Genomic DNA, 12,472 nt, shown 5'->3' with positions numbered 1-12,472 from the left:
TTGGTTTCTTGGCATCTTTTCAGAACAAGTTTTAGGTGATCAAGACAGGAGCTGAATGAGTCTCCATATACTAAGAAGTCATCCATGAAGACTTCCAGAAATTTTTCCACCATATCAGAGAAAATAGAGAGCATGCATCTCTGGAAGGTTGCAGGTGCATTGCATAGCCCAAAGGGCATCCTTCTATAAGCAAACACTCCGGATGGACATGTGAATGCTGTTTTCTCTTGATCCTGGGGATCTACTACAATCTGGTTATAGCCTGAGTAGCCATCCAAAAAGCAGTAATAATCATGACCTGCTAGTCTCTCTAGCATCTGGTCTATGAATGGTAAAGGAAAATGATCCTTTCTGGTGGCTGTATTGAGCCTTCTGTAGTCAATACACATGCGCCACCCTGTAACTGTTCTTGTAGGAACCAGTTCATTTTTTTCATTATGAATCACTGTCATGCCTCCCTTTTTTGGGACGACTTGAACAGGGCTCACCCAGGGGCTATCAGAAATGGGATAAATAATCCCAGCCTCTAGTAATTTGGTGACCTCTTTCTGCACCACTTCCTTCATGGCTGGATTTAGCCGCCTCTGTGGTTGAACCACTGGTTTGGCATTATCCTCCAATAGGATTTTGTGCATGCATCTAGCTGGGCTTATGCCCTTAAGGTCACCTATGGACCACCCAAGAGCTGTCTTGTGTGTCCTTAGCACTTGAATAAGTGCTTCCTCTTCCTGTGAATTTAAAGCAGAGCTTATGATCACTGGAAAAGTGTCACCTTCTCCTAGAAATGCATATTTCAAGGATGGTGGCAGTGGCTTGAGCTCTGGTTTAGGAGGTTTTTCCTCTTTCAGAAGAAAGTTCAGACGCTCTTTCATGTCCCCTGAATCCTCCAAATCAGGCTGAACATCTTTAAAGATGTCTTCCAACTCTGATTCGAGACTCTCAGCCATGTTGATCTCTTCTACCAAAGAGTCAATAAGGTCAACTTTCATGCAGTCTGTTGATGTGTTTGGATGCTGCATGGCTTTGACAGCGTTCAACTTGAACTCGTCATCGTTGACTCTCAGGGTTATTTCCCCCTGTTGGACGTCAATGAGGGATCGTCCAGTTGCTAGGAAGGGTCTTCCTAGAATGAGAGTAGCACTCTTGTGCTCCTCCATTTCCAGCACAACAAAGTCAGTGGGAAAGGCGAATGGCCCAACTCTGACAATCATGTCCTCAATCACGCCTGATGGGTATTTAGTGGAACCATCAGCAAGTTGGAGACATATCCGGGTTGGTTTAACTTCTTCAGTTAAGCCAAGCTTCCTGATAGTGGATGCAGGTATTAGGTTGATGCTTGCCCCAAGATCGCATAAAGCTGTCTTGGTGCAATCACCTTCTAATATGCATGGTATCAGAAAACTCCCAGGGTCCTTAAGCTTTTCAGGAAAGCTTTTCAGAATGACTGCACTGCATTCTTCAGTGAGGAGAACTCTTTCTGTTTCTCTCCACTCCTTTTTATGACTCAAGATCTCTTTCATGAACTTGGCATAAGAAGGCATTTGCTCAAGTGCCTCTGCAAAAGGAATCTTTATTTCAAGAGTCCTTAGATAATCTGCAAAGCGAGCAAATTGCTTATCCTGCTCCTCTTTCCAGAGTTTTTGAGGATAAGGTATCTTGGCTTTATATTCCTCAACCTTAGTGGTTAAAGAAGCCTTTTTAGAGGGGTTGTTATCAGCACTTGTGTGTGTCTGATCCCTCACTGGCAATTGAATGCCAGAGTCAGAAGCTGGAGTGACGTTAGACGCCAGCTCACTGTCTGTTCCTGGCGCCTGAACGCCAGAAATGTGCCCCTGTTGGGCGTTCAACGCCAGATTCTTGCCTGTTTCTGGCGTTGAACGCCAATCCTGCCTTGTTTCTGGCGCTGAACGCCAGTTTTGGGCATGGTCTGGGCGTTCAGCGCCAGCCTTCCACCCATTTTCTGGCGTTTTAGTGCCAGAATTATTTTTCCCTGGGCTCTTACTGTCCTCAGGGGAATCTTTGGTGGGTCGCTCATTTCTTAAATTTTTGATGCCTTGAGGTGGGGTATTTAATGTTTTCCCACTTCTTAATTGAACTGCTTGGCATTCTTCTGCTATTTGCTTTGATAGCTGCTGCTTTGTTTGCTTAAACTGTTCGTCCATATGTATATTAGCTATCCTTGTCTCCTGTAACCTGTCTTTGAATTCAGCTAGCTGTTTTGTTAGAAAATCTAATTGCTGATTGAATTCAGCAGCTTGTTTTACAGTACTGAATTCGGCAGTTACTGTTTTAACCTCTTCATTCATGGAAGGGTTGCTGCTTAGATACAGATGCTGATTCCTGGCAACTGTATCAATGAGCTCTTGAGCTTCTTCAATTGTCTTTCTCATATGGATAGATCCACCAGCTGAGTAATCTAAAGACATCTGAGCTCCTTCTGCAAGCCCATAGTAGAAGATGTCTAACTAAACCCACTCTGAAAACATTTCAGAGGGGCATTTTCGTAGCATCTCTCTGTATCTCTCCCAGGCATCATAAAGAGATTCATTATCTCCTTGTTTAAAGCCTTGGATGTCCAGCCTTAGCTGTGTCATCCTTTTTGGAGGGAAATATTGATTCATGAATTTTTCTGTCAGCTGTTTCCATGTTCTTATGCTGGCCTTAGGTTGGTTATTTAACCACCTCTTAGCTTGATCTTTTACAGCAAATGGAAACAGTAATAGTCTGTAGACATCCTGATCTATTTCCTTATCATGTACTGTGTCAGCAATTTGTAAAAATTGTGCCAGAAACTCTGTAGGTTCTTCCTGTGGAAGACCGGAATACTGGCAACTTTGCTGCACCATGATAATGAGCTGAGGATTCAACTCAAAGCTACTAACTCCAATGGAGGGTATGCATATGCTACTCCCATATGAAGCAGTAGAGGGGTTAGAATATGACCCCAGAGTCCTCCTGGACTGTTCATTTCCACTTATGTCCATGATGGATCTATGGATATAACTTGGACTGATTTATCTTTTTATTTATTTTATTTTATAAGAAGTAAATACTTAAATAAAATAACTAAAAAGAATTTGAATTTTGAAAATTTTTTTTTCGTAAAAAAAATTTAAAAATAATTAGTTAAAACAAAATAGAAATTTTTGAAAAAGAGGGGAGATATTTTCGAAAATTTGAGAGAGAGAGAGTTAGTTAGGTAGTTTTGAAAAAGTTAAGAAACAAACAAAAAGTTGGTTAGTTAGTTGAAACAAATTTTGAAAAGATAGGGAGTTAGAAAAGATATTTTGAAAAGATATTTTTGAATTTAGTGAGGAGAGAGAAAAACAATAAGATAGTACAAGATTTAAAATTTTTAGATCTAATGCTCCTTGTTTTCGAAAATTTTGGAGGGAAAAACACCAAGGAACACCAAACTTAAAAATTTTAAGATCAAGACACAAGGAAAACTCAAGAACACTTTGAAGACTCACAAGAACACAAGAACATGAAGGAAGAACACCAAACTTAAAATTTTTAGAAAACCAAACCAAAATTTTCGAAAATCAAAGGGGAATCAACAAGAAAACACCAAACTTAAAGTTTGGCACAAGATTTAATAGAAAAAAATATTTTTGAAAAAGAAGGTTTTGAAAAGAGTATAAAAGATTCTAACCCAATCAAATTAATGCTCTAGCCAAATGAGTTATGGGACCTTCAAAAATTTTAAGAAAGATTATTTTTGAAAACACCAAACTTAAAGTTTGGTACAGGATTTAATAGAAAATTTATTTTTGAAAAAGGTTTTTAAAAAATATGATAGCCAATTATCATGAACATAAACACCACGTTCTAAATAACTGAGCTATAAATTTAAAGTGTTTTAACAAGGGATAAATAATAAAAGACTCTAAACCAAAAAAGAGAAAATTTTTCCTAATCTAAGCAACAAAATAATCCGCGAACAATCCCCGGCAACGGCGCCAAAAACTTGGTGCACGGATTGTGAATCACACTTTTCACAACGCGTACCACTAACCAGCAAGTGCACTGGGTCGTCCAAGTAATACCTTACGTGAGTAAGGGTCGAATCCCACGGAGATTATTGGTTTGAAGCAATCTATGGTTATCTTGTAAATCTTAGTTAGGAAGTCAATTATGTTTATTAATTGAATTGTGAATAACCCAGAGAGCATAAATTAAAGATTACTTGTTGTGCAGTAATGGAGAATATGTTGGAGTTTTGGAGATGCTTTGTCTTCTGAATCTCTGCTTTCCTCTGTCTTCTTGTTCACGCACGCACGTCCCCCTATGGCAAGCTGTGTGTTGGTGGATCACCGTTGTCAATGGCTACCTTCCGTCCTCCCAGTGAAAACTACGCTCACGCGCTCTGTCACAGCACGGCTAATCACCGGTTGGTTCTCGATCCGGTTGGAATAGGATTTACTATCCTTTTGCGTCTGTCACTAACGCCCAGCCTTCAGGAGTTTGAAGCTCGTCACAGTCATTCAATCCTTGAATCCTACTCGGAATACCACAGACAAGGTTTAGACTTTCCGGATTCTCATGAATGCCGCCATCAGTTCTAGCTTATACCACGAAGATTCTGATTAAGGAATCTAAGAGATACTCATTCAATCGTATATAGAACGGAGGTGGTTGTCAGGCACGCGTTCATGGTTTGAGGAAGGTGATGAATGTCACGGATCATCACCTCCATCACAGTTAAGCGCGAATGAACATCTTAGATAGGAACAAGCGTGTTTGAATGGAAAACAGAAATACTTGCATTAATTCATCGAGACACAGCAGAGCTCCTCACCCCCAACAATGGGGTTTAGAGACTCATGCCGTCAGAGAATACAAAGTTTAGATATGAAATGTCATGAGATACAAAATAAGTCTCTAAAAGTTGTTTAAATACTAAACTAGTAGCCTAGGGTTACGAAATATGAGTGGACTATGATGGATGATGCAGAGGTCCACTTCTGGGGCCCACTTGGTGTGTGCTGGGGCTGAGATTTGAGTGAGTCACGTGCAGAGGCCATTTGTAGAGTTGAACGCCAGTTTTTATGCCAGTTTGGGCGTTCAACTCCAGTTTTTGATCCTTTTCTGGCGCTGGACGCTAGAATTGGGCAGAGAACTGGCGTTGAACGCCAGTTTACGTCGTCTATCCTTGTGCAAAGTATGGACTATTATATATTTCTGGAAAGCCCTGGATGTCTACTTTCCAATGCAATTGGAAGCTACTATCAGAAGGACGATGGTGGATCTAAATATGCCACCTAAGGGTGGTCAGAAGGGGTCTAATGTTGAAGTTCGTAACGTTGACTTAATGGATGAGGTCTTGAAAGTCATGATGATTCTGTTATCAGAGATCCGATGATGGAGCAGTATGAAGTCAACTCCGATGACGGAGACGATGCTGACGAAGAACCACCCGAAATCCCTGATGATGGTGACGAGGAAGAGGAGATGAACTACTACAGTGACACACAGATTGCTCTGACACAGCCTGCAATTTCTCGACCGTATAGCCGGCTAGAGCATTTCATGAGGTTGAATCTCGATGCAATGACTTCGGATTGGTCGTTTACCCAGGGAAGTCCTGAAGAAGATCCAAGCAACGAGTTTGAGGTTGGACAACAATTTGGGAACAAGGAAGAAGTTATGTTGGCAGTTAAGCAGTACAATATCAGGCGGGCTGCGGAGTACAAAATTGTAGAGAGTGACCATTTGAGGTACAATACACGATGTATCCAGTTCGGACTCGGTTGTAATTGGAGCATACTCATATCATATCGCCGAAAAATATGGCCTAATCTGCTCCGTTGGCCATGTCATCAGATTCCGTCTGGTACACAAGATCCGAGGCGCCTACCAAACGGAAACAAAAAATTAAGAATAAAAGGGACGGTGAATACATATAATAGCAAGTTCACTGCTTATTAAGTACAATAAAATAAAAATAGTGAAAAAAATATACCACTCGATCAAGCCTACCAGCAATGTGCTCAACGTGATCCAATTTATACATCTCATCCTCATAACCCAATAACTGCTGCTCCATCGAAACACAATCTAGTAAAATAAAATCACACACTAAATTATTAAAAAATAAATTAAATGAAAAATAGCTTATAAACCTACTAATTTTAAGTTTTCCCTATTTAACTGACGCCGTCATCTAACTAATTAATTTATAACTAACTCAACTCTAAATTTTATTGCTCACGTCTCTTTCTTGTCTAACTTAACCTAATTAATTATTCTACTAATTACCTTCTAATTTACAATGCAAGCTAATAACTCTGACTAAATTAACTAATAATATACTTTCTTATATTCATTAACATGTTTCTAAACAATAAACAGTAACTATACTGAAAAACGGTTACATAAAAAAATCTACCTAACATAACAACACTTAAAAGTACGTCTAACTAACTAACATGTAAACAGTAAATCTGGTATTCTAACCAGCAAAAAATCTATACCAAACAATTTTATCTAATATGTAAACAGTAACTTTAATTAAGCAAAAGCAATAATTCTAATTAAGATAACAAAAATTGACTATAACTTATTTATTGTTTACTAACCTAGAACTGAGAATATTGTCCACACCAAACTTTATGGATGACGAAAAAACAGAAAAAAGTAACAGAAAAAATTTGGAAGAGAGAATAGAAGAAGAAAGGGACAAAAAAAAATGGTCCCACCAAGTTTAAATAGTGTGCTGAACTCATCATAGGGTTCGCCAGGAGTATGGCAAACTCTATATAAATTATAGAGTTCGCCGGAGATACGACGATCTTGCTGTTATTCAAAAAAAAAAATCGTATCCTTAAAAATAAAAGTGAGATCTCTTTTATAAAAAAATAATTAAATTTTTTATTTTATTTACGAAAACAATCCTCCTTTAAGAGGAAGTTTGCTCATCCAATAAAATTTTAACATGTGACAAATTAATAAAAAATAAAAATATATTATGTATATATTAATAAGTTATATGTTACATATATTAACGTTATATATATATGTTATTATATTATCCTTATTATTAATAAATTAATATTTTATTATTTTATATATACTATTTATATACATTTTTATTGGTATAATTTTTTTATTTTTTTAATCTTTTTTCAAATTTAAGAAATTAAAGTTTTACTGATTTTATTTTTTATTCAGAAAAATATATTCAAACTAATTCGATTCTTTTTTTAATTATTTATTTTTTTTTAAATTTCAAATACCCAATAATCTCAAACTTCAAACTCTCGAATTCCAAATCAAAACTTCACATTACTAAATATATTTCAAAGTTCAAACTTATAAAATCTTTTTAATTTCAATTTTCAAATTCTTTATAATAATCAATTTCCTATTTTCTAACCACATAATCAAAAGTCAACAACACCACATTATCCATTTTCATCCATATTTAATCTCTTTATTGAAAATGTTACTCCAACATTCTTATTGTTTCTAACTCAATTTAATACATCGAGACATAACTCATCTGGTATTGGTGACTCTTCTAACCCATCCCCTCAGATTCTGATACAATCTAGTCCGAGTTCGCAATATTTTGTTTTTGTCAACCCTCGTGGATTAGATACTATCGATCTCAATGATGATGAAATTAAAAATCATAGGCAAGATAGTATTCAACATTGGCAATAGAAAGATGATGAGATGTTGATCAGTGTATGGTTAAATGTTTCAACTGACTCTATAGTTGGTACGATCAAAAGGGCAAAACATTTTGGAATTAAATTCACAACTATTGTAAGACCCAAAACCTTTGGAAAATCTTATTATGAGTCAATTTCAATTTTATTTATTCATTAAAGACTTTAATATCAGAAATTACTTTATTAAAGGTAATTAAATCAAGTTCGGATAAATTGAGTTTGAACTAAATTAGAATTTTTTCTAATTTTACAATCCTTGGATAACTTTTTTATATTTAAATTATAAAGTTTAGTAGCTGTAAAATAATAAGAATTTTATATGATTTAATTTAAATAATTGAGATTTTAGAATTTAATACTTTAATATAAATAAAAAAATTAATTATATTATCTCTAATTCTTGGATTAGAGTATTTATTTGAAAATAATTTGTAAATTGATGAAAAAATAATATTTTTATATATAATTATTGTTGGATTAAAATTACTAACCTACCCTGAGTTTTTTTCTCAAATTAAAACCTTAACCCTAATTTACACAACAGACATTCTCACATCATCCCCTTAATTCCAACCGCCACCCCCTTTTCCTTACACACACACACAACGGTCAGAAAAAGAAAGAAAGAAAGGAAGAAAGAAAAGAGAGGGAAATGGAAAAGAAGGAGAGGAAAGAAGAGAGGAGGAGCTGCCGCTACCATGCCTCTCCGTTGGAGCTCCACCACTGTCAAGTCGCCTCCAAACCAGAAAAAGGAGGAGCGCGTCTGCTGCTAACGATGTCGAAAAACGAGCTAGAGAAACTGAACGCGTGAGAGAGAGGGACGCTATCGAGCTGCTGGAGGCTACGCCGCCATTGTTGTCCATGGAGCTGCACTTGGACTTAGTCACCTATGCTAATTATTTTTTAATTTTCTGATTATGAATATTTTATTTGAGCCTACAATCATTCAATGATTTTGTTATTCCATTAATACCATCATACGCATAATAATCTTCATAAATAATAATAATAATTTTCTTATTTATTTATACATTGGCAAGAAAAGTAAAATCACGTATTGTGACTCTTTTAATTTTCTTTTTGCACGCTTTAATCTTAATTAATCAATCTTGTGTCCACACAATATAATTAAATTTTTAATCACTTTAATATATTGATGAATTACATTTCTCTTAATAATTGCATTACTAATCTGAAATACAAAAAATAAAAAAAGGTGATACACATATCCAAGAAAAAAATAAACTTAAAAATCGAAAAAAGAAAGAAATTTCATATTAAAAAAATTAAAGAACAACATCCAAAAAGAATAGTCATAATATATAAATTGAGGCAACAATTTAAATTTTTCTAAAACTAATTTAATCAAATACTAATATTAGAACTAAATTATTTAAATAATATTTAAGCTATTCTAGTCCTTAGATACGTATAGATTAGAGTCATTCTAGTAACGACAACCAACTAAAATAACATTATAAGATACAACATATAGAATCCGTACAAATTCAGACCATCTTCTTGTTAAAATTGTCAAACCAAATTGACCTTTATTTTTCTCAATGACATTACATTGATAAACCAGAAGGCCAGTTGTTTCTGGAAAAATCACAGTATGTTATAAAATTATTTTAATACAAAAGTTTAAGAGAAGAAAATTTAAATATAGTACCAATGTTTGAAATTGCATCTTCAAATTTGAACGAATTTTTCAAAATTGAACCTAAATTGAGAAAATTCAATCTTATTAGATGCTCCACTTCGAATATTTTCGGACAAACGCAGAAAGCGTGAAGGAAATGAGACTTGAACTTGACCTACAAAGCTCCTTGGAAACAATTGCTCAATCAAAGAAGAATAACAAATTAGAAAAAAAAGAATGCTTTGTCTGTTAGATTTAGACTCACAAATCGCAAAAGAAACACTATATATAACCTAGGTTAGTAGTACAAAAATAATTATAAAAATTAATTATTGATATCAATATCAACTTACCACTATTAACGTTAGTATCATATTTATGGCAATTAGAAGTACAAAAATAACTATAGAAATTAATTATTGATATCAATATCAATTTACCACTATCAACGTTAGCATCATATTATGGCAATTAGAATTATAGAATTATGTTTATTTTTTTATTTTTAATTATTGATATCTTAATCTTTTTAAAAATATGTTTTATTTTTTAAAAATATAACGTGTGCATGTGCTGTTTAGACCTTTTCTATTATTATTATTATTGTTATTATTATTATTATTATTATTATTATTAATTAATTAATTAATTAATTAATATCAATATCAATTTGTCACCATTAATGTATGTATCAATTTGCTCTAATTATGTTTGATTAAAAATAATAATTGAAAAATAATAATTAAAAATATTAATGATCGACAATTAGTATTATACAATTAATATAATAATTAGTATCAACTTGTATTAACGTGTATATCAACTTGCATAATGATGGAGAATTAGAATTATATAAATTAATATAATAATTAGAATGATTAAAAATATTTAATGATTGACAATTAGTATAATAATGTATTAAATATTAATTTTTATATAATTATAAAAAAGATACTCTCTTAAAATAGATTGAGAAGATAGTAAATATAAATATATTGAAAGTAGCACTTTTATTTTGGAAAGAAAAAAGTTGATAAAAAATTGACATCTCACTTTCAATATTTTTAAAAATATACTAATATACCAATAATACTAATAGTTAAAAAATAATTGTGAAGACTTATTAATAATTAATATCTAAAATAAGTGAATTAAATAACAATAATTAAAAAAAATCTTTAACAAATGTGAGAAATAAAAATAAAAGAAATTGATAAATAATAAATATAAATATATTAAAGAATAATATTTTTATTTTGGAAAAAAAACTCATAAAAAAATGACACCTCATTTTTATCAATTAAAAAAATTTAACTTTAATAGATTAAGTAGATTATTATTATTATTATTATTATTATTATTATTATTATTATTATTATTATTATTATTATTATTATTGAAAAGACTTATAAATACAGAATAACCGAATAATCCGTGCATTAAAAAGAATAATTATAATAAAGAATAACTGAATAACTCGTGCATTGAAAAGAATAATTATAACTCATATCATTAGCATATTATTATCATATCATATCATAGATTTGATATAATTATAATAAAGACAATTTCTTAAATTAGTATAATTATGTATTATTCATTAAATACTAATTATAATATAATTATATTAATTAAAAATATTTTTCTAAAATAAATTTAGAAGAGTGAATAGTGTAATCATTTTTGAGGAAAAATGGATTAACAAAAAAGTAACACCTCACCATTATAAGTTGGGAGAAAACCCAGTTTTAGTATATTAAGTAGATCTTCTATCATGATTAGAGAAATCTCGGACAATAAATAAGAATATTATACCTAATATACACAGATTGAAATGGAAAGGGAGTAGAGATATATTATCATGGACGAGTATAATAACTAAAAATGTTTGAAATAAATATCATAAGAAGATAGAATTATAACAAGTTAAAGTAATAAAAAAATAACTTGTAGAATTATTATATGCTAATGCTAAAAATAATTTTACGTAACCCTATTATAATTTTTACGATTACCAGTGATAAATTATTATAATTTTAAGATGTTACTTTATCCATGTGATAATTTCAATTTTATTATTATTATTATTATTGAATAATGAATAAGAATTAAAATTATGTCAATATTTTTATAATTAATATAATTAAAATAACTAAAAATATTTAAAATCAATGTGCGTTATTAATATTATAAGATTTGATCATTTTATGATTAAAATCAAATATTCTTATCATGATTATCACGACGGTGCCATTATCATATCATTATCATATTATTATTATCATTATCATTATCATTATCATTATCATTATCATTATCATTATTAAAAGTGTTTTTAATTAATAATTGAAAAGTAGTTTAATAGTGCATTAAATATTGATTTGATATAATAATAATGAAGATATATTCCTAAATTGGTATAATTATATATTATTCATTAAATATTAATTATAATATAATTACAATAAAGATATTTTTATAAAATAATTTAAAATAAATAAAAAATTTTATGTATTTTAGAGGAAAAACGGACTCACAAGAGATCGACACGTCACCTTTATTAATTGGGGAAAAATCCAATTTTAGTATATTAAGTAGATTTAGGGATGCGCGGTTTAAATCTAGTTAATTTGATTATCATTTGAATGAATTATTACATGATTCTTCTAAAGAATGGAGAAAGGCAGAACAATTTGGAGTTTACCGAGGATTGATCAGTAGATTTAGAGTGATAAAGGTGACTATGGATCACATTGAATCATAAACATTCATTTGCCATATACACGAGTGATTATAGTGTCAACAGTATTGGTGAGTGACGGATTCAAAAAATTTAGGTTAGAAAAGCAAAAATAATATACGTTATTATCAAAAGATATATTAATTTAAATTTAAAAAATTAAAAGTGTATATTAATTATTCGAATACAAAAAAATAAAAAATGACATACAATAAAATAAGATGAAAAATATTTTTTATTATTATTTTTAAAAATAAAAAAATATATATTCTAAATTAGTAAATTGATCCATTGATTTTAGAAATTTATATGAAACATAATTACATATAATAAAATAGAATGAAAGATAAATAAATAAATAATAAGGATCACTAAATTGAGAATAAAATAAAATATATAAATTTATGAAGA

Source organism: Arachis hypogaea, chromosome 19 (genome assembly GCF_003086295.3).
Source record: "Arachis hypogaea cultivar Tifrunner chromosome 19, arahy.Tifrunner.gnm2.J5K5, whole genome shotgun sequence".
Taxonomy (NCBI): Eukaryota; Viridiplantae; Streptophyta; class Magnoliopsida; order Fabales; family Fabaceae; genus Arachis; species Arachis hypogaea.
This window is presented reverse-complemented; position numbering follows the sequence as displayed.